The 20,068-nt window shown below is 35.7% G+C and overlaps 1 long non-coding RNA gene across 1 annotated transcript in view; it reads left to right on the top strand.

The window, feature by feature from the left end:
- LOC123644754 overlaps positions 1–20,068 on the top strand; it is a 90,065-nt gene that overhangs the window by 52,535 nt on the left and 17,462 nt on the right. The window contains exon 2 of the long non-coding RNA XR_006737240.1: positions 10,044–10,112. This is a non-coding gene — a long non-coding RNA (uncharacterized LOC123644754). The remainder of the gene's footprint in view (positions 1–10,043; positions 10,113–20,068) is intronic.

Below are 20,068 nucleotides of genomic sequence, written 5' to 3'. Positions count from 1 at the left end.
TTTATTCTTCATATTTTATCAGTCCTCCAATTTGTCTAATTTTTTGTTACCTGCATTTTATTTTTACCATATCCTAAGATTACTTAATATACATAATATATATGTTGTGTATGTGTGTATGTTATAGAGTTCTTTTAAACTTCCTTATTATACCCAGGGTTGGGTTTTTGTTGTCGGTTACTGGTTCATTTAAACTAACATTTATTGTCATTGTTCAAAAACCTCAGGCTGCACATATTATAGTAACATTCATCAGGTGTCGGGTAGGTGGGAGGGGGGAGGAAGGGATGGGTATATTCACACCTAATGGGTGTGCACCGTATGGGGGATGGACGCGCTTGAAGCTCTGACTCAGGTGGGCAAGGGCAATATATGTAACCTAAACATTTGTACCCCTATAATATGCTGAAATTTAAAAAAAGCCTCAGGCTGCATTGATAATACAAAATCTTAATCATTGACAGAAATACATCAGTATTTCCCTTAACAGAATAGACAAGGTTGCCTAAACAATGGAAAGTCACCCAAAATAAAAAGGGCTTAGCAGCCAAATATGAAAATAAGATAAATGAACAGAACAGGGGAAAAAACTAAAAAATAAAAGTGTCCACTATATGCAAGACAGTAAATATTAAGAAAATATGAGGGAGGCAGAGGGGATAATTAGAACTATTCCACTTTGGAACTGCCCTGCCTGAAAAGTAAGATTTCCTGACTTACTTCTCTGTGCTGCATTTCTATGCTCTGCTGTTACTGACCCTGCCTGTCTTATTGTTTGTCCTCCAAATTCCAAACGATTTTTATTTGTGAATTTTTGTTAGCATGATGGAGAAAGACCAAAGAGAAAGCAGTACCTCTTAAAAACAGTGATTTACCCTGTATTAGTTAAGTCTCATTGTGTAACAAATTACTCCCAAAACTTAATAGCTTAAATGATAAGCATTTATATTTTCTCAATGTCTGTGAGTTATGAATCAGAGGGCCCAACTTAGCTGGGTGCATCTGGCTCCAGGCTTCTCTTAAGCATACAATTCAGGTGTCAGCCAGGGCTTCAGTCATTTCAGAGCTTGACTAGGGGAGGATCCATTTTCAACGTTCCTCCTGTGGTTGTTGGCAGAATTAACCCCTTTGCCATTTGTTGGACTGAGAACTTCAGTACAATGCTGACTATTGACCTTGCTCCATGAGCATCTCCATAGAGCAGTCCCCAATATGACAGCTGGCTTCATCAGAGGGAGAGAGAGACAGAGAAAGAGAGTGAGAAAGGACACGCAAGCAAGACACAAGTCTTTTGTAACTCAGAAGTGACATCCTATCATTTTACCACATTCTGTTTGTTAGAAACAAGTCGCTAGGTCCAGCCCAGACAAGAGGATTGGAACACAAGGGAGTATACAAGAGGGTGAATACCAGGAAGCAGGATCATTGGAATCTGTTTTATTAATAGGAGCAGCCTACCAAATACCCCAAACCTGAACCCCCAGCACAAGCAATGCTGGAAGAGGTGATACTCCTACTTAGGAGGAGCCTACACTAAATTACTGTTTTATCCACTATATTGAGTGCCACTTCCCTCGCTGGATGTTTGAGGTTCTCACACTGTGGTTTCGTTTTCTCTAATCAGCCTCATTTGGCACTACGCTCTCACATCCACCACAGTCAGACCGGCATGTGGAATGCTCTCCCCGCATCCACCTCTACATTGGGCCTCCACCACTGAAAACCAACCTGTTTTCCCCTTCATGTATCTTCTGATGTCTAACTACTGTAATGTTCATCATTTTTTACTTTCCAACATGGTAAGTAGTACTTAGTGTGCATTCTAGTTTAAAATAATAATATTCTGTTTGTCAGTTATGTCTTTTTAATTAGTCTACAAAGGTAATGTCTACAAGTAGAGTCCCCAGTTTTATATTTCTTCTTATTCTCCTAAAATGCTGAAAGTAGTTTTTGAGCAAAATTGGTATTTAATAAATTCTTGATTAGTGTATTAATTTCCTGTGGCTCCCACAACAAATTATCACAAGCTTAGTGGCTTGAAACAGCACACATTAATTCTCTAACTGTTGTGAACATCGGAAGTCTGAAGTAAATTTCACTGGTCCACAATCAAGGTAGTGTGTGATAGGACTATACTCCCTCTGGGAGCTCTAGGGAAGAATCCTTTTTCTTTTTCTTTTTCTTTTCTGCTTTTTAGAGTTGCATTCTTTGTGTTCCTTGGCTCCTCATCTTGAAAACCAACTGCATGGCATCTTGCTTCCATGGTCACATTGCCACCTTCTGTGTCAAATCTCTCTCTGTCTCTATTATGACCAAGAACAACAGTGGTAAAGAAGGGAGGAAGGTATTTTTTGACAATGAAGATCTCTGACTCCTCTTCCCAGTTTTACATTATTGCACTTAGGACTCATTCTCCCAATATGAGCATAACCATTGTCAAGGGCAGCTGAACTATAAGTATAGAAAATATCAACTGTTAAAAAGAAGAAAATAAAATCAATTATAGACGACTTTCACTACCACAGAATCAAAACTATCCAGCAGCAAATGAGATGATCACTTATTTATCACACTGAGTCTGGTACCACCCCTCGTGTTTACTCCTGCACATTGCCTGCACAGATCAGCATGGTTCTTTATAGTCCTGTCTATATCTGACATTTGACATCAAGGATCTGTACCAAGAAGATGATGGAAATACATAACAAACCAGAGCCCCAAAGGGCAGCAGTAAGTCATCAGTTTGGACAGTGAGATGTTTTAGTACACATAAGCAACAGGACTTCAAAGGAAGCTGTAAACACTTCAAAGTCTTTGAGTCAGTAGACCCCTACTATTATCAGGACTTGGCAAATATTCCCTGAAAATATATTTCTCTTTCATTTAACTCATGTTAGAAGCCTACTCATTTTTTAATCTCTAGTTCAGATGATTCCAAAGACCATTCCAGATCGATCTGGTGGAAAGCAGCCTCTGGCCCTCCTGTTTGTATTTCTACTCATTGACATCCCACTTAATGTATCTAAGCCAGTCTTCTAATTCCCATTTCCCAATATGCAAATAATAATAATAATAATAAATCTACATGGATCTACCTTTTAGGAATAAGTTGTTAAAATAAGAGGATCTACAAAATAGAAATCCCTTCTGCTCTCATGAAGATTTTTTGCCTTCAAGACTCATTTGTTGTCCAACACAGTTAATTAAAATGTTATAGTCCTTATTATAGTTCCACACATACCACACTATGTTGGAATGGGAAATCTCCAGGGTTTTTTATATTTGGATTTTCTGTTCTGTTCCACTGGTCTGTGTCCCTGCACTTGTGCCAATACCAAGCAGTTTTAATAATCACAGCCTTGTAGTAGAGTTTGAAGTCTGGCAAATTAATACCTCCCATTTTGTTTTTGTTGCTTAAAATTGCTTTTGCTAAATGGGGTCTTCTCTGGTTCCAGACAAAGCGTAAAATTATTTTTTCTATATCTGTGAAAAATGATGTTGGTAATTTAATAGGGATTGCATTGAATCTGTAGATAACTTTGGGCAGTATAGACATTTTAACAATGTTGATTCTTCTGATCCACGAGGATGGTATGGTTTTCCACCTATTTACTTTCCTGACTTTGTGGTTTAATTTTCTTCTTCCTAAAGTTCGTTCTTCAGTAAATCTTTTACTAAATTCTACTGATAGCAACAGTCATTGCATGTCTAAAAATGTCTTTACTTTTCTATCATCATTGAATGACGATGTGCCAAACATATAATTCAAACTGTATCAGCCATAGTCATTTTCTATCCATATTTGGATGATGTTCCATTGTCTTCTGGTATATATTACTGTGATGAGAAATCTGCTGTACAAATAATTGTCATTCCCATGCAAGATAGCATATTATTTCTTTTATAAGTTCTTCTCGTTTTCTTTTTTGGGATGCCACAATTTCTGTATAATGTGGGGACTTACCCAATATTTGTGATGCCCAGGATTTGTGTGCTTTCTGGATCTGAGTATTCATATTTTTCAATAGTTACAGAAATTTCTTAGTCATTATCTTTTTTAATATTTTCTTCCAATTCTCTCTATTCTCTCTACTCTCTGCTTCTTAAATTCTTTTTTGTGATGTTCTAATACCTTAATTATTATAGGTATATAATGGTTGTATATATTTATGGAGGACATGTGATTCCTTCTAAAATTCTTAACCAAACTTCTTACTCTTAACCTGTTTTTCAGATTTTCTATGTTTATATTTCTTTGTGTGGCCTCTCTTTCACTCAGGGTATCTAATTTATTGAGTTTTTTGTTTGTTTCTTTTTAATTTTGGATTGTGAACTCTATTTCTTAGAGTAATGAAGTGTTGCTCCAGAAAGATATGGTATTTATTCTGCAAGATGCTCTAGATTTATCATTGCCTTGGAATCAATTTTTATTTTGATATATCAGTTTGGAGGATAGCTAACCTTGTAGTGAGTGCAAATTTGAAACCCAAAGTTTCAACTTTCTCAGAATAGACTTTTATTTTCCAATCAGAGTCCAGACCAAGAAAGATTAGCATCTTTTTAATCTCTATGGTTATGGACAGATTCTTTCTGGTTTTTGCTTCCTCTGCCATTTTAGCATTCAAGTTTTCTGCTATGCGTAGGTAGCAGAGAAGCAAGTTCTTGTTTCTCTTCTTATAAGGACACTAATTCCCATTCATAAAGGCTTCATCCTCATGACCTGATTACCTTCCAAAGAACTCACCTCCAAATACCATTGTATTTGAGATCAGAATTTTAACAAATGAATTTTGGAGAGCACACAAACTTTTAGTCCATAACAATTCCCATGAAAATTAAACTCTGAGTCTCTGGATTCCTAAAAGTCATACAAGCTTTAGCACCAAACTACTCCAGCCCTGCAGCCATAGCCCAAATCTGGATTCCAGATCACTCTTTGCATATTAGTCTCTAAGGATTTCTTTTGCTTTCTGTTTAAACAGATATTTATTACATTTATCTAACACTTTTACCATTTCTAATTGCTTGTATCAGGAGTGTTTTCAGATTATAATCAATCAAAACTCTAGTCATTTTGTATTCTTGGTAACTAAACTTTTCTTTCTGTTTCTCTGCTTTTATTTCTGTTATAACTTCTAGAATGTTCCCATATAGTTTGTATCCAATTATCCCAATAGGAAGGAGGTAATTCTGTTGTACCCTATTCAATATAGAATGTTCTCTGATGCATAGTCCATGCTAGGCTACCTTATAACCTGCTGACCTTTCATCAATATTTCATTTTAGTCTAAAGGCTTTGGCTCAGGTAAAGATTTCTGGAAAATCAGTTGTAAGCCAGTGTAGGCAGACCCCATTATTACTGCCCAACCAGGTTCTTTGCAACTACACAGGAGGAAGCCAATACACTGAGACAGCAGAAGGTGCAGTGGAGAAAGAGTTTAAGGGTGCTGAGTAAGGAGACAGGAAGAATTTCTCAAATCCATCTCCCTGAGAATTTTGGGACCAGAATTTTTAAAGGTAGTTAGTGGACAAAGGGCTAGGGAGTTGGGTCTGCTGATTGGCTGGGATGAACTTGTAGGGTTGGGAAGCAGAAATTGCCTTTTTGCACTGAGACAGTTTCTGGGTATAGGTCTATAGGATCTGTTGAGTCAGTTCCCATGTGTGGCCTCTGGTCCAATTGGTATCAGTTGGTTCCCCCAAATGCCAAGTCTGAAAAATATCTCAATGACCAGTATTGGGTTTTACAATAGCAATGTTATCTATAGAAGCAATTAGGGAAGTTACAAATCTTATGCCAATCAGGGATCCATAACCCCTAAGCAATAAACAATTACAGGAAGGCAAGAGATGAAACAATGGCTGGTTAACTTTTAGCTATGCTTTATACTTCTGTAAAAATAAGACTTATACCACAGTTATTGCCTTATGGCCTTACATTACTTTGATATAGGCAGTTTCATCATGACATAAAGAATGGTGTATTATGGATAAGAAATCACTTTGAATAACTACTAGAAAGGGGAATTAGACACAACACACACTGAAATTATATATAGTGGAATTTCCACTATAGTTTAATGCCTTATTAATTGATGCTCTTTAATTAGTCAATGTGTATTTTTCTTATCTCACTAAGCAAGATTTTATCAGGAATTATGTCTTATCTGAACATTGTTAAATTTATTGTCAATATTTAATAAGCACATTTTGATGAACTGATCTCAAGAGCTGAGCAAATAGGTAGGAGGAATGCCAGGGACTGTAATGAGTTCCAGACCAGTTAAAATGAGTTGTATAAGGACAACAGAGCATGGGAAAGTTGAGGCTGGGATATTTAGGCAAAGGCTATAAAATTACAAGAAAGTGAAAGGAGGAAGAGGAGAAAAATACCAAAATGTATAAGAAAAATAAGGTCTTGTGTTAAATATTATGTAATAGTAAGAAGAAAATCCCAATTAATTGTCTAATATTATAGAAACTAATCATATAAAATTTTGCTACAGATATAAAGAAGGTAAATTACTTGAGAAAGGAGAAGGAGACATATAACTCACACTCCCAAAACTGAAGCAAGTCTTAATGCAAAATATTTTGAAGAGAAAAATTATTTTGATCTAAAATAATTTTAATAAAGGTTGTATCTGAAAGAAACAAATAGCCTTGATAAATGAAGTAAAGAAGCCCTCAGTTTAATTTTCTACATGGCTAGAAAAATGTCTTTATAAAATCATTCATTAACAAATGAATTTAGATGTTATTATTGGACATAAAGACCAATAATAGATTAGAGTGTACTGATAATAATAGTTTGTGACTAACTTTTAATCATAAATCCTAGCCTCAAAAGTTCAAAATGCTCTCCATTTTAGTAAGAAAAACACTGTTTTCAAATCTGAGAGCACAGGCTCATCAATTTTAGTAACTAACATCATTAACAACATTCAGTTTAGTTACATTTTCTAATTTTGCACTTATTTTTCCAGATGGTTGTAGAATATTTATATCATGAAAGTTTTTCTCTTAATAATAATATGAGCTTGTTATTATTTTGTTATAGTTTTCTGTGAAAAAGTAACGAACTTAAATAGAAGAAACTTCAAAATGAATGTAAACTTTAAGATTATTTTGGGGGAAAAAAAGAAGTTTTAATGCAATGAGTTTCTTAAGAAGGATATTCTCAATGAACCTCCATGTATAAATGTGGTTTGATGTCACCTAAGTAATAAAATTCAATTTGCTTTTGTGCTTTAGTACAGCATTGGAGATTGGAAAACTTCCCAGACTTGCTAGGCTGGATATGAATTCTCACCTCCCTCAAACTTCTGTGTTTAACAAGTGCCTTTCCCAATTATAGCTGCATTCTGACAGTAACTAACTATTGCCCTGAGTGACGAGCAGAGAAAGCCAAGAGCCTTGAAGCTAAAAGAGATAAGTGAATGTGATCTCCAATCATACATTCAGCCAAAAAGGATTCCTCATAGGTTCATTCTAATGTTTTCTACAGCAGAGGCCAATCGATGTGTGCAATTTGCGCAGATGCATTATCACGCATAGTAGATACATTATAGGGACATAGTAGCTATGAAGTGATGGTAAATTTAACAACCTCATTCATTTTGTTGTTATATATCAAAATATCAACTAAAAATCTAACAATAATAAATAATCTACTTTATTAACATAGTGGCAAATTTCTCCATGACAGGAAAAATTCAATGATTATGAACAAAGCTCCATGTCCATTTTATTGACAATTTTATTTAATATTGATATTTCTAGGCAGTTAATCTTTCTAAACATTTTAATCTTAAGAGTAAAGAAGAAGCTGAAGATTTTTTAAGTTGAGTGTTAACTTTTACACTTCAGGAAATGTTGTTATTTACAAGTGAGAAATTTGGAAAAGCCAAATTACTGTACATTCCCAACATGAAAAATCCATTTAAAAATGTTAAAGCAAAAAGTACACTCAACTCTACTTCATCCTAAGTCTCTACTTTTAAACATTACAAAGCTGTGATTTTTTTTCCATCACACACATACACATACACACTCACACACATTGCCATTAATGAACATCTAATTATCTCATCTATGAACTTATTGGAAATATAATTGGAAATATAATTGCATTTATCTGCTTTCTGATGTATGAATCTGACCTTTATAATCATTTTTATATCAAATTCTTTAATATTAGTTAGGTTTTTTAATAACTCAAATATTTAAAGAAACTATAGAAAACCAATCTAAATGAATCATTTTTCACCCCAATACTTTGTACATTTATATCCGAGGTGAAGATATCCTCTTTGAAGCTTTTTTGTCCTGATACTTCATTCACTGACCTGTGAGGTTAAAATCCAACAAGAGTGGACCCTTCTAAACCAGGTCTTCCCAAAATGTGCTCCTTAGAGCATTGGCTCCACAACATGGTATTAGATGTTTTGAATTCAAATATGTTTCAGAGAAACTGGATTGAATAATGTTGAATAGGCCCTCTTACTCTATCATTCTTCAGAATTTTCATTATTTATAAATGCTCAGTGTGAATGTCCAAGAGGCAAATACTTTGTGTGATGTTTCCTAAGAATATCAGTCATGGAACTTCTTTTTTTTTTCATTGAGCATTTTCAGAGATCAGATTTTTTGGAGATATCTATTAGTTGTCAAAAATTCTTTCAGTGATATCTTAAATAACTAGAGCTGTCTGACTACAACTGGGCCTAGGCCTGGATAATAGGACCAACAGTAACTGACCACTGGAGTAGGGATCACAATTAACTTTGTAACATAGTGTGTAGCAAAATGGAGATTTTTTTTTTCTTTCAATTTTAGCACAGGTTAGAGGTTATACAAAAAGTAAATAAACATAAAATAGTATGAAAAAGAAATGCCTATCAGGAGAATTGATAAATAGTGATATATTAAAATATATTAAATATTAATATGTTAATGTTTATATTATATAATAATTAAATATTCAATATATTGTTCAAAATATTCAATATAATATTCACTGTATTAAAATAATCAAACATTAAAAAGCAATAAAAATGAATTAACTGCAGCTTCATAAAACAATATCAATAATCTCAAAAACTTAATATTGAGTGAAAAAAATACAGAAAATATATATTTATGATTTTATTTATGCAAAATTCAAAAATCAGTAAAAGAAACCTTTCTTTTATTCCTAAGGAATATCTGCTTAAGTGTTAAAATCATAAAGAAGTGCAAAATATGGCTACCACGAAAGGCAAAACTCCGGTTCCCTGTGATGAAGGGGAAAGGACAGAATGGTGATTGAGAGGAGCCACCTCAGGTGTGGGAGAGGGAGCCTGGGGTGCTGGAATGTTCTATTTCTTTTACTGGATTATAGCTAATAAATATTTGCATTGATATAAATCTCAGAGTTGTACATTACTTTTCTCCAGCTGGGAAGGAATAAATTATTTTTGGTTGTTGTAAAGACAGTAGGTTCAAAACTTAGGTTCAAACAAATTTACTTTTTCACAAAACTGCTTTTGAAGAATCTGTGGTTTCTCTATGCATGACCAGGCCATAGCAACAAGGAGGAAATAAAGCACCTTCGCACATTAGACAGTTAAATTTCAGTTCCCTTCCTCAAAGAGTATAGAGGCGATGACACTTAGAAAGTTGTAAACTATACAAACAGAAGAGGTCGTTCTCCATCAGCATCTTTTTTGTCTCACAACAGTTACTACTTTCTGTGCACTAGTAACTGAGCCACCTCTGTGGAGAAGGGTACTAAGTAGTTAAAATAGTTTCCAGTGGAAGGTTAACAATCTGCTGTTGCACGCTTATAAAAAGAAGGTATGAGATGGTATCAACAACTGAATAAAATAATAAAAATTAACAGGCAAGACTAGAATAAGACTTTAGGGTTGTTGATTCAGCAATATCCAAGAACAAATTTTCTCTGCCCCAGAAAGCTACCCTCAACAATCCGAGAGAACTCTAAACTCCAACTCTCTCCTATGACTAAAATTGCATTTCTTAATTCTTCTTTCTTAAATATTTAGGTCACATCTATTTGCTGCCTTGGATGTAAGAAGTCAGAAGCGCCTGAGTAATTTTCACAGAATCAAATGGTATGTCATGTGTTGGGTGGAAGCCAGGATTAATGACTTCTACTTTGAACTCAGGTAACCTTAACTCCCCATGAGAGTAAAGCGAATGGAAAGTCTAGATGGAGACAATCAGTTTCCTAAATGCATTTTGGTGATCCATGCTGATGTGCTATTGCTGTTAATCATGACAGTGATAAGATATTTTAATGAAAAACATTTTAAAACTACTTACTGAGTGCTTACAGAATGCTAGGCACGTGCTTAATCGATTGATTTAATTATCCAATTGTGTCATCATAAGAACCCTGTGAAGTGGGTTCTATATTCCCATTTTACAAGAGAAAAGTTTATCTAACTTAGGCTATTACTATTGGAAAGTTATAGGATGCTAGAAATAAAGAAACATTCTTAGTGTAACTTTCACATAACTCTGTTACCTAAGATTGAGGTAGCATTGAAAGCACTGGTTCTGTTTACAACAAATCCAATACCGTGCTTCTCAAGCTGTGGTCTTTAGACCACCTGCATTAGAATTATCTGAGGGAACCAGGAACATGCAGACTCTGAGGTTCTGCCCCAGACTTACTAAAGCAGAAGCTCTAGGGGTAATGCTTAAGAATCTGCGTGTAGAGCAAGTTTCCTGGGTGGTTCTTACACAAGCTGAAATTTGAGAACTACTAGCATGCACAAAAATGGCAATAAAATCGTTAAACAGTAAAACTCTAAACAGCTGCTGCAAAGACGGGAAGTTTCAAGAAAACATTATAACTTCCACTCACTGAAGCAGTGGAAGGTTGTTGGTTGTAGTTGTTTTTAGTATCAGACACAATCTAAAAGACTTCCTTCCGTTCCAAAGTTTATTCCCGTTGCTATGTCAGTGTTCAGGAGAAAAATACAAAGACAGCAACTTTGCCACTCAGAAAGAGACCAGAACTGGAGTTTTACAGAGTGCATTGAAATAGTGTTAATGAAGACACTTTCCACTGAGATCTTTCCATTGGTATCTGATCTTTGGGCAAATAGTGGCTACCCTTGATTTAAAATCAAAGACATATGAAAACTACCAATCTTTCCTCAACTGGTATGGAACACAGACAATCATAGTGTTCAGGTAGTTCCCTTCAGCACACCTAAGTAAGATTTCCACCTATTCCTAATGTTAAAGTGCAGAAGCAAATTCCAGATCCACGCTGTATTTTTTTGTATTTGCTGTACATAATCATGTTGAAGTTAAATGTTTACAAAATTGTATGCAGTTCTTATTCCAGTGTGGACTATGGTAATTCACAATCCCTTTTGTCACCTACATAAAGTCCATCGTTAGAGATGGCTTTACATGATCTTGGTGAAGATGAATGGGCCAGTTATTATAAATTCCAACTGACAGCAGTAATCCAGGTCCTGAGGTTCAAGCAGGCAGATTAGGTCATCAGCATCCTGAAAGGATCATTGCTCCCTACACTATCAGTATCATTGCTCCCTATACTATCGTTTTGCTAAGATGTCTCATCAGGCTACAATTTAGTATGAAGATACCATAAAAGAAGTACTTTAATCAAATTTATTGAGGAGTTTTGTGTCTTGATTAGTTTCTCTATATTTCTTAAAATCCAAACTGTATTTATTGTGCACTTAATCATTCATCACCTTAAATATAACAGAACAACTATGTTATAAACCACAGAAACATTGTGCTATTCCAGAACTAGATAGTGGTGATGGTTGTACCACAGTGTGAGTATACTTAATGCCACTGAATTGTATACTTTACAGTGGTTAAATTGGTAGTTTTATGGGTATTTTACCATAATAAAATATTTATTTAAAAAATCGTGCTACATTCAGACATGTGAAAGATAAATTGGAATCTGTTTCTGATGGCTTTAGAAGGCTTCCAACTTGGCCTTTGTGTGGTGGAAAGGTTACTTAACTATTCATCATTGTTTTCCTGTTTTATATCAGATAATATTATAAAACTGATACTTATACGTATCATGACAAATAAATAAATATTTGCACATATTTCTTTTTATTCGTAAAGTAAATATCCATTGAACCCTACTACAGATGAGGTACTGTACTATTCTAAAGGGCATGAAACACACTTCTACCATGTGACACACATTCTCACAGACCAGGTACAAACACATTTGGAAACACAGGCAGTAGGGGGAAAGTTATGAATGAGGCTGCTTCCAAGTGATCATGACTTATTTGGGGAAGTACATTAAGTATGAAAACATTCATGGCTTTAGGTGAACTTGGATTTCAGGAGTTCCAGGTACTATACTACTCAGACAGGACTGATTTAAACAGACACAGGAGAAATGCAAGCATATTGCTTAGATTTAGTCACCAAATTATGGTTCTAACCTAATCTAATTAGCAAGGTCACAATTTTCTGATTTCCTTATATCCTGGATTAGCCAGTGATCTGGCTATCCAGGACTTCTACACACCCAGGCATTAAAAGGACTAGCTCTGTGAATGTGGGTGAGTCTTTCACTTTTCTGAACTCTAAAATGATGGTAATAGATTAGACACTGCAACGATAATGTTTTTCGTTGGTATGATTTCTTGATTTTTCCATGAGGCACAATACTTTAGATATGAGACCTTGGAAAAATGCTTGATAAAGCTAAATGTTTCTTTAAGATTAATAATAATAAAAAAAATCAGTACTGCTGCATCTGGAAACTTGAGTGCCAAGGGATAAGTAGTATCTAATAATTAATAAAAAGTGGTTGTGAAGCATTTTGCAAATATAAAATGCCAGATAATTTATAAATATTTAAACAGTTATTAAATTTAATATGAATATTACATAGATACCATTTTGATTTCCTATGCTACTTTATTGCCTCAGAGTGCTTGGCTGATATTAATTATATTACTGTTGGTATTATTGCTGTTAATTGTATGGTTTCTTGAGGGGCATATCCCAGGTAAAGAGGAAAGGGGGAAAAGAGGTGACTAATGAGTTATACAACTTTATTACTGGAACGGAATATTCTTTTCTGTGACAGTGTTTGAGATTTAAGTCAATTTCCTGGTTTGTAGGGTTCTGTTTTCTCTTAAATCTGGTTTTTACTTTGCTTCTGCTGATCTTGTTTGCTAGATTACAAACTTCTCCAAGTCACAGGTTATTTTATTCCCCTTTGCATTCCTCCAAAGTTTCCCCATCCCTTGCCTAATTGACTGCTTAAGAAAATACTTGCTAAACCTTGAAGGGGAAGAAAGCTAACACAGTGAATGTTCACGTCTCAGCGCTTCCCACCTCGTAGCCCAGGCAATCCTTACACCCTCACAGCCAAGCAAGAATAATGGGCCCATTTGATAGATGAAGAAACTGACACTAAGTCAGACTAACTAGGGCACTAAATTTACCCATCTAGTGGATATGGACTCAACTCTGTGTGATGCCAAAGTGCCTACTTTTTCTCAATACTACCTCCCCAGAAACTCACACCAATTAGTAAAAAGATGGAGTTGTTTGGGACAAGAATTTATAAGGAACTATTACATCTTTTAAATATCATTCTTAACTGAGTTTTTAAAAAGGCTTTGGAAGCTTGACTAAGGAGGAAAAAAAAGAGTAAAAGAAAGCAGCAATGAAGGAAAAAGAGTAGAAAACAATAAACAGACCCAGAAAAGCAAGAAAAATGTTTAAATAAAAGAAATGCCACGAACACTCCTTTGTAGAAAGGAAGACAGACCAGAACTCACATAGCACTTCAAGGTATGAACTCACGTAGGGTGGGGAGGGAGGATCAGAAATAGAATTTACCTAATACCCTGTGGGCTTAGTTGTGGAGGTGTGGTGGAGTCTATAAGCAAAACCACAAAGCAAGCACATGAGAAAGTAATTGGCTTTGCTGATAAGAGGCTAGGAAGAGAGCTGGCTGCAGGTGGGCCCAGCGATAAGCAGAATGTATGATGCTGCGGAGACTTGATTGGAATAGTTTAATAAAAGCATGTGACTGTTGCCAATTAGAAGCTAAAAGTAAAATATGATTCTGCTGCTAATTTTGCATCCAAGTAGAATTATACAGTGATTAGGCTAATAGAATGGCACTGGAAATCTGTAGGCATTGCATTGGAGACTCACTATCTAGCAAGCAGCTGAACAGAAGCAGTAAAGCATCGCTATCTCCACCTTACCTGGCCTGTGAGATGTTCATGCAGAAACAAGCTTGTGCAGAGGCAGTTCGAGAGGGGGAAATAGAGGATTCCCAAGGTGATTAGGAAAAGAAGGTAACTTCAAGACCTAGGTCCCAAAGGGTACTTAGTCTCGAGGGAATTATGTACCTCTGGATGTCCAATACTCAGATTTTTAAGGGAGTCTACTAATTATTTTTCTACAACCTGCCAAGTGTCTGTAGGAATCCTGTGCCTAGTAGACAGAGACTTATGGGGGAACAGCTTAGAAACAAGTCCCTTGTGTGAGATGAAGCCTTATTATTTTAAGCCAGGGTCCTGTGTGGTGGGGGGTGGAGCGTCTCTCTACGGTCACCCTCCACTCCAACTCCAGTGAGTGAGAAAGGAGGGGAGCATTGAACAACATAGAGATAAAATGGTGTCCAAGAGTGTGTGTAAATGGTCCGCCTGACTGAAGAAACAGGATGTTCTCTTCGAATCGGGCACTGTTATGGCCCCCTTTTCCCCCAACTCCTGCCACCTCTCTCTTCTGCCTCATCCACACTGGGACTTGGATTAAAGGCTGATTTACATCTGTTATGTGTCCTAATTTCCCAAGAGTGTTTGAATGAATTTACAACAAAGGAACTCTCCTTTTATTTCCATGAAATGTGATCCATGGTGTCATTCAGCAGCTAGTGACATGTGGGCTGGCAATAATAAGGTCTTCCCTTTTGAAATAATCTGAGAACAATCCATGTTTAACTGTTCTTCTATTCAGATTAATTCAGATTTTGAAATTATATTGCAGAATATATGAATTCTTAAAGCACCATGCAACCTAAGGTGGCAGCATGGTAGAAGGAACTACTGCCTTTTTATGAAAAAATATTGGTTAGCTGGTACCTCAAGTACAACTAACATGATACAAACTACAACCAACCTACAACAAGGACCTCAGCCTCCTGAGGTTCATGTAATAGTGATAGCTCATTTCCCAGCCTCATTCTCCAAGCCATGCTAGCACCAACTTAATTCCCATTCTACATGTTCAAATCTAAGTACGCAGGTTAAATCTGCTATTTTTTCCCTGAGGTGATAATACTTGCTTGATTTGGAAATACCCAAGTAAAAACCTTTTCACCTGTTAAACAAATATTATCAAATTTCTTCTACTTTCACATCTCAAGAAAACTGTCAATTTTTTTTTAAGACAGAGGGTCTGATTATTGGCTCAAATTTCTTTGGCTCAATTTTATTTACTAGCAACAGAGATGCACCACATACAAGCACCATATTCAAGCCCTTGTAGTGTTTCAAGAAACTAAGTCTTTGAGTCATTATAATACTGATTTGCTGATTATTTTTATTGATTCTTTCAGTATAATTGAGAAGAAAGCTAGCTTGGTTAATTAATAAGGTCAGGTTGCTAAACAAAGGTTTATTGAAAGAATAAGTAAATCAGTGAATAAATGACAATGATGCATGTTTATTATGTAATAAATATTCAAATCATACAGATTCAAATGAGTACAGTTAAACCAAATTCTCATTATTCTATCCTATAGAAGTAATGTTTGTAACAGTTATCATTTTTGGGGTATATGTGCATTCTTCTAGAAACTTTTCCATACATATGGTGGACAGAATAGTGGTCCGCCAAAGATGCTGATGTCCTAATCCCCAGAAACTGTGAATGTGTTATCTTAAATGGTAATAGGGACTTTGCAAATGTGATTAATTTAAAAATATTGAGATGAGGAGATTATTCTAGATTATCTGGGTGGGATCAATTAATCACAAGGGTCCTTATAAGTGAAAGAAGGAGACAGGTGAATAAGGGTCAGAAAAATTTGAAGATGCTATGCTCTGGCTTCCATCTGGATTAAGGGGCCACGAGCCATGGGACGCAGGCAGCCTCTAGAAACTGAATCAGGAAAAGAAACCAATTCTCCCCGAGAACCTCCAGAAGGAAGACAGTTTTGCTAACACCTTGATTTTAACACAGTGAGACCCATTTCAGACTTCTAACCTCCAGAACTATAGGATAATATACATGTGTTATTTTAAGCCACTAAATTTGTGATAATTTGTTACATCAGCAATAGAAAACTAATACAATTCACATATAACAGTCTAAGATACCCATCACAGAAATCATTCAATTGATTATCATCCACCCTAGGGTCAGGCCAGTTAAATGCAGTACGAAGTAGAGAATGGGGGAGAAACTAATATTTGTAGTACTTACTCTGTGGTACAAAATAAGCCCTTTATTGGCATTAACCCTCTTGACTCTAAATATCATACCCATTTTACAGGTGAAAGAACTAAGCTATAGAGGGGTTAAATGACTATGACACTCTTAACCTGTCATATATTAACCTCTAATATATGACACATGACCCATTGTGCTAACATTCTTTATCAGGTGTGGTCCATCAATTACAATCTGCTTAGTGTTTGCATGACTTGTGGGTTGTAAAGTTTCTTCTTCTGTCACAGTTGTCCACCTGAAACTTTCCCATTGCTGACAGTCCCTCTTGTTCTTAATGACTGTGTCGGAGATGGTATCCCCACAACCCAACTCAGCATGCAGAAGACATAGGGGGCAGAATCAGGGTTCTATCATGCCCATATACTATGAAATGCTTGCTACAATCTGTCACACCAAGAATGACTTAGCAAAGTCTTTTTTTTTTTTTTTTTTTTAAGACAGAGTCTCGCTCTGTTGCCCGGGCTAGAGTGAATGCTGTGGCATCAACCTAGCTCACAGCAACCTCAAACTCGTGGGCTCAAGCGATCCTACTATCTCAGCCTCCTGAGTAGCTGGGACTACAGGCATGTGCCACCATGCCAGGCTAATTTTTTCTATATATATTTAGTTCTCCATATAATTTCTTTCTATTTTTAGTAGAGATGGGGTCTCGCTCTTGCTCAGGCTGATCTCGAACTCCTGAGCTCAAACGATCCACCCGCCTCAGCCTCCCAAGTGCTAGGATTACAAGCATGAGCTACCACTCCCAGCCTTAGTAAAGTCTTAATTCAGGTTGGGTACAAGGCTGGATGCCTAGCTACTGAAGCAAAAGTTAGTGGGGACAAAATTAAGTTGCAGACATAAATCTGAGTTAGAACATATCAAACATTTAAAAATGAACAAAAACAATGTGTTAAAGGAATAAGAATGGGCTTAAAATTAATTCTTCACTTGATTGTAAGATCCTTCACAGTAGGGACTAAGCTTAAATTCCATTTTAAGTCCCTAGAAGCTAGTACAGTTGTTTAAACTTAGAAGTTGATTAAATGTTCATTGATTGGCTATATCGTCCATAAAAATATCTAATGAATACTGTTTCATTGCTAGGGAGACTCTTCTGGAGGCTCTGGGATTTCTTCCCACTAATCTTGAAAATATAGATCTATGACTCTCTCATCCAACAGTTTGAAGTTTGGCAATCTACTTTTGACATTTTCTTTCTTATTAACAATGCAGAATGTTGGCATGTCTGCAAGAGCTTAATGTTGCACCCTCAGAATCTTCTCGAACATAGCAGACTGTTCAACTTGTTTTTTAAGGGAGAAATAAATAAACTAGGGAAAATTATGATCTACGATAGATATAAGCACCGTCACAGGATTCAGAAAAACAAAACAGCCACAGGATTCTGAACCAGAAATGACTAGAAGAATATCCCTCTAAAATATAAGCTCTTTCTTACAAACATTTACAAATTAATAAAAATTATAGAAAGTTAACAAAGATCTTTAATATAAAATATCCACGTAGATAAAAATATCCACAACATTCAAACCCTAACAACCTAAAAAAGGTATTAGAGAATGAACAGGTGACTATACCACATCCTGCTCTTAGATTAATTTTATGTCAACTGAGATAAATTTTCTAAAAATAAATGTCTATTATCTATCCCTGGCTTTAAGATCAACAAAAACAACCCATGTAACCTGCTGGAAAAGAAAAACTTACATAGATCAGACATAGATCTTATGTCCAATCTCAGAAGAGTCTTCCTCTGAGTCACTGCCACAGAGCTGGACACAGGTCAAAGGCTGAGTGAACCAGTGGGCATGAGAGACCCTTAAGATGGAGAGTTTGGTATCTTAAAGGGAATCAGTCAATTGCACTGAGGGATGGTAACCCAGATTCAAGAAAGGGGATTGCAGGGTAAGGGTGATGGAGGCCCACTTCCTTCTTCCTGCCCCTTGATATTCTCCTCTTCCTTTCTGTATTTTCTCTTTCAATTTGAGTCCTATTGTCTTTTTTCTTTTGTTCTACTTTCCTAATCCACTCCTCTTGTTTTTCGCCTTTCTCTTTTTTCTTCATTTCCATGCATACCTTTACCATCTGCTTCTTTCTTCCTATTGAAATGGCTGTGACAATGAGCTGAAGCATATTTTATTGCTTTATATTTATGGAATAGGTCTTAAGTTCTTTACTTTTCATTTTGTTAATGGGAAAATTAGATATTTCATGAATATTTTTCCTCTCTGAAGTTAGTTCATTTTAAGTTCTTCTCAAATGGTATTTTTCCGTAAATTGTTCTTCAAAGACAGGATTGCCATCCTGGAGTCAACAGACCCTCTCCTGTGCCCACTTTTCTTCACTTGCTTCACTGACACACGTGCAATCCAAGTGGCCCCTCTATTTCAAGGGGAGAAGCAGAATGTGGCTTCAAAAAGAAGCAGTCATTTTGCTAAAATGCACAAAGGGCAATTGTGAAATTTCATTTGGTGGATATGATTTAATTTCTCACTGCTGGATTGATGAAGTATAAGGGTGAGAGTTATTTTACTGATATGTTTTTCCCTTAAAATAACTTTCAGTGTTTAATGGTAATGTGAAAACATAGTACACATTTTTGACTCCATTTAGATTTTTGTTACCGACAAAAATAGGAAATTCATTGATGCCCCAAAATATCTCTTTATGATTCAGGTAATATCGTGTAGAATAAATCAGCATGAATTTCAAACTCGTGAAAGCTTAAAGACAAAAGCCCTTCTATTCCAATGGGAATGTAGAAAATATGAATAAATCATAATGTTCTGATCTTAAGGTATTACTAGAGGTCAAGTGGACTTCAAGCTATGTGGAAATTTCTTATCTGGGTATTTTAATAGAATTTCTTTCCTCTTAAGAAGGATAAAAATTTTGCATCTTGTATTATTTTCAGATGATGGATACTCATTTGAATTAATATCAAGATGCATCCCACGCAGAATTTTAAAAAATCATCAATCTGCCATCTTATCCACATTATTTTGTACCTTCAGGCTCTTGATGTAGTTTTTATGAACAGGATTCAAATAAATTGGCTCTTTTTCCTTGGTGGTTTCTTTAATTACTTTGTTATTATCCAAGGAACTGGTTTAATTTAAATGAACACTGTGTTCCTGCTACTACTATCCAGAGAAAACACAGACTCAGAACATGCTGTTTTGTAGTTAAAGTGTATGTCTCTGCATGGGGACGCCAGAATCGGGCAGTTCAATGGCAGCTTCCCATTTTATATAAACACCAAATCTAACCTCTCTTGTGAAATCATTGACTTCCCCCAAACTCCTATTCATCTCACAAAGAATAAATAGTAAATATATAAATGAATGAAATGCTTTAAGTAAATATAATAGCATTTCACTCAAGACAAACAACTCAGCAAATTTTAAATATTTCTTTTCTCCCCCCGCTATCTTTCTAGGAGGTACATTTTAAAACCAATTATGGGCTGACTTTATCATGAATTATCCAACCCTCCACCCAACCTCCCAGATTTTGACATTGCATCAAAGTCTTGTTAAACATTTATTTGTCACTGAGA

The sequence above is a fragment of the Lemur catta genome, chromosome 9, assembly GCF_020740605.2.
Source record: "Lemur catta isolate mLemCat1 chromosome 9, mLemCat1.pri, whole genome shotgun sequence".
Lineage (NCBI taxonomy): Eukaryota > Metazoa > Chordata > Mammalia > Primates > Lemuridae > Lemur > Lemur catta.
The sequence above is the reverse complement of the archived record's forward strand: the minus strand, read 5'-3'. Positions and strand labels throughout refer to the sequence as shown.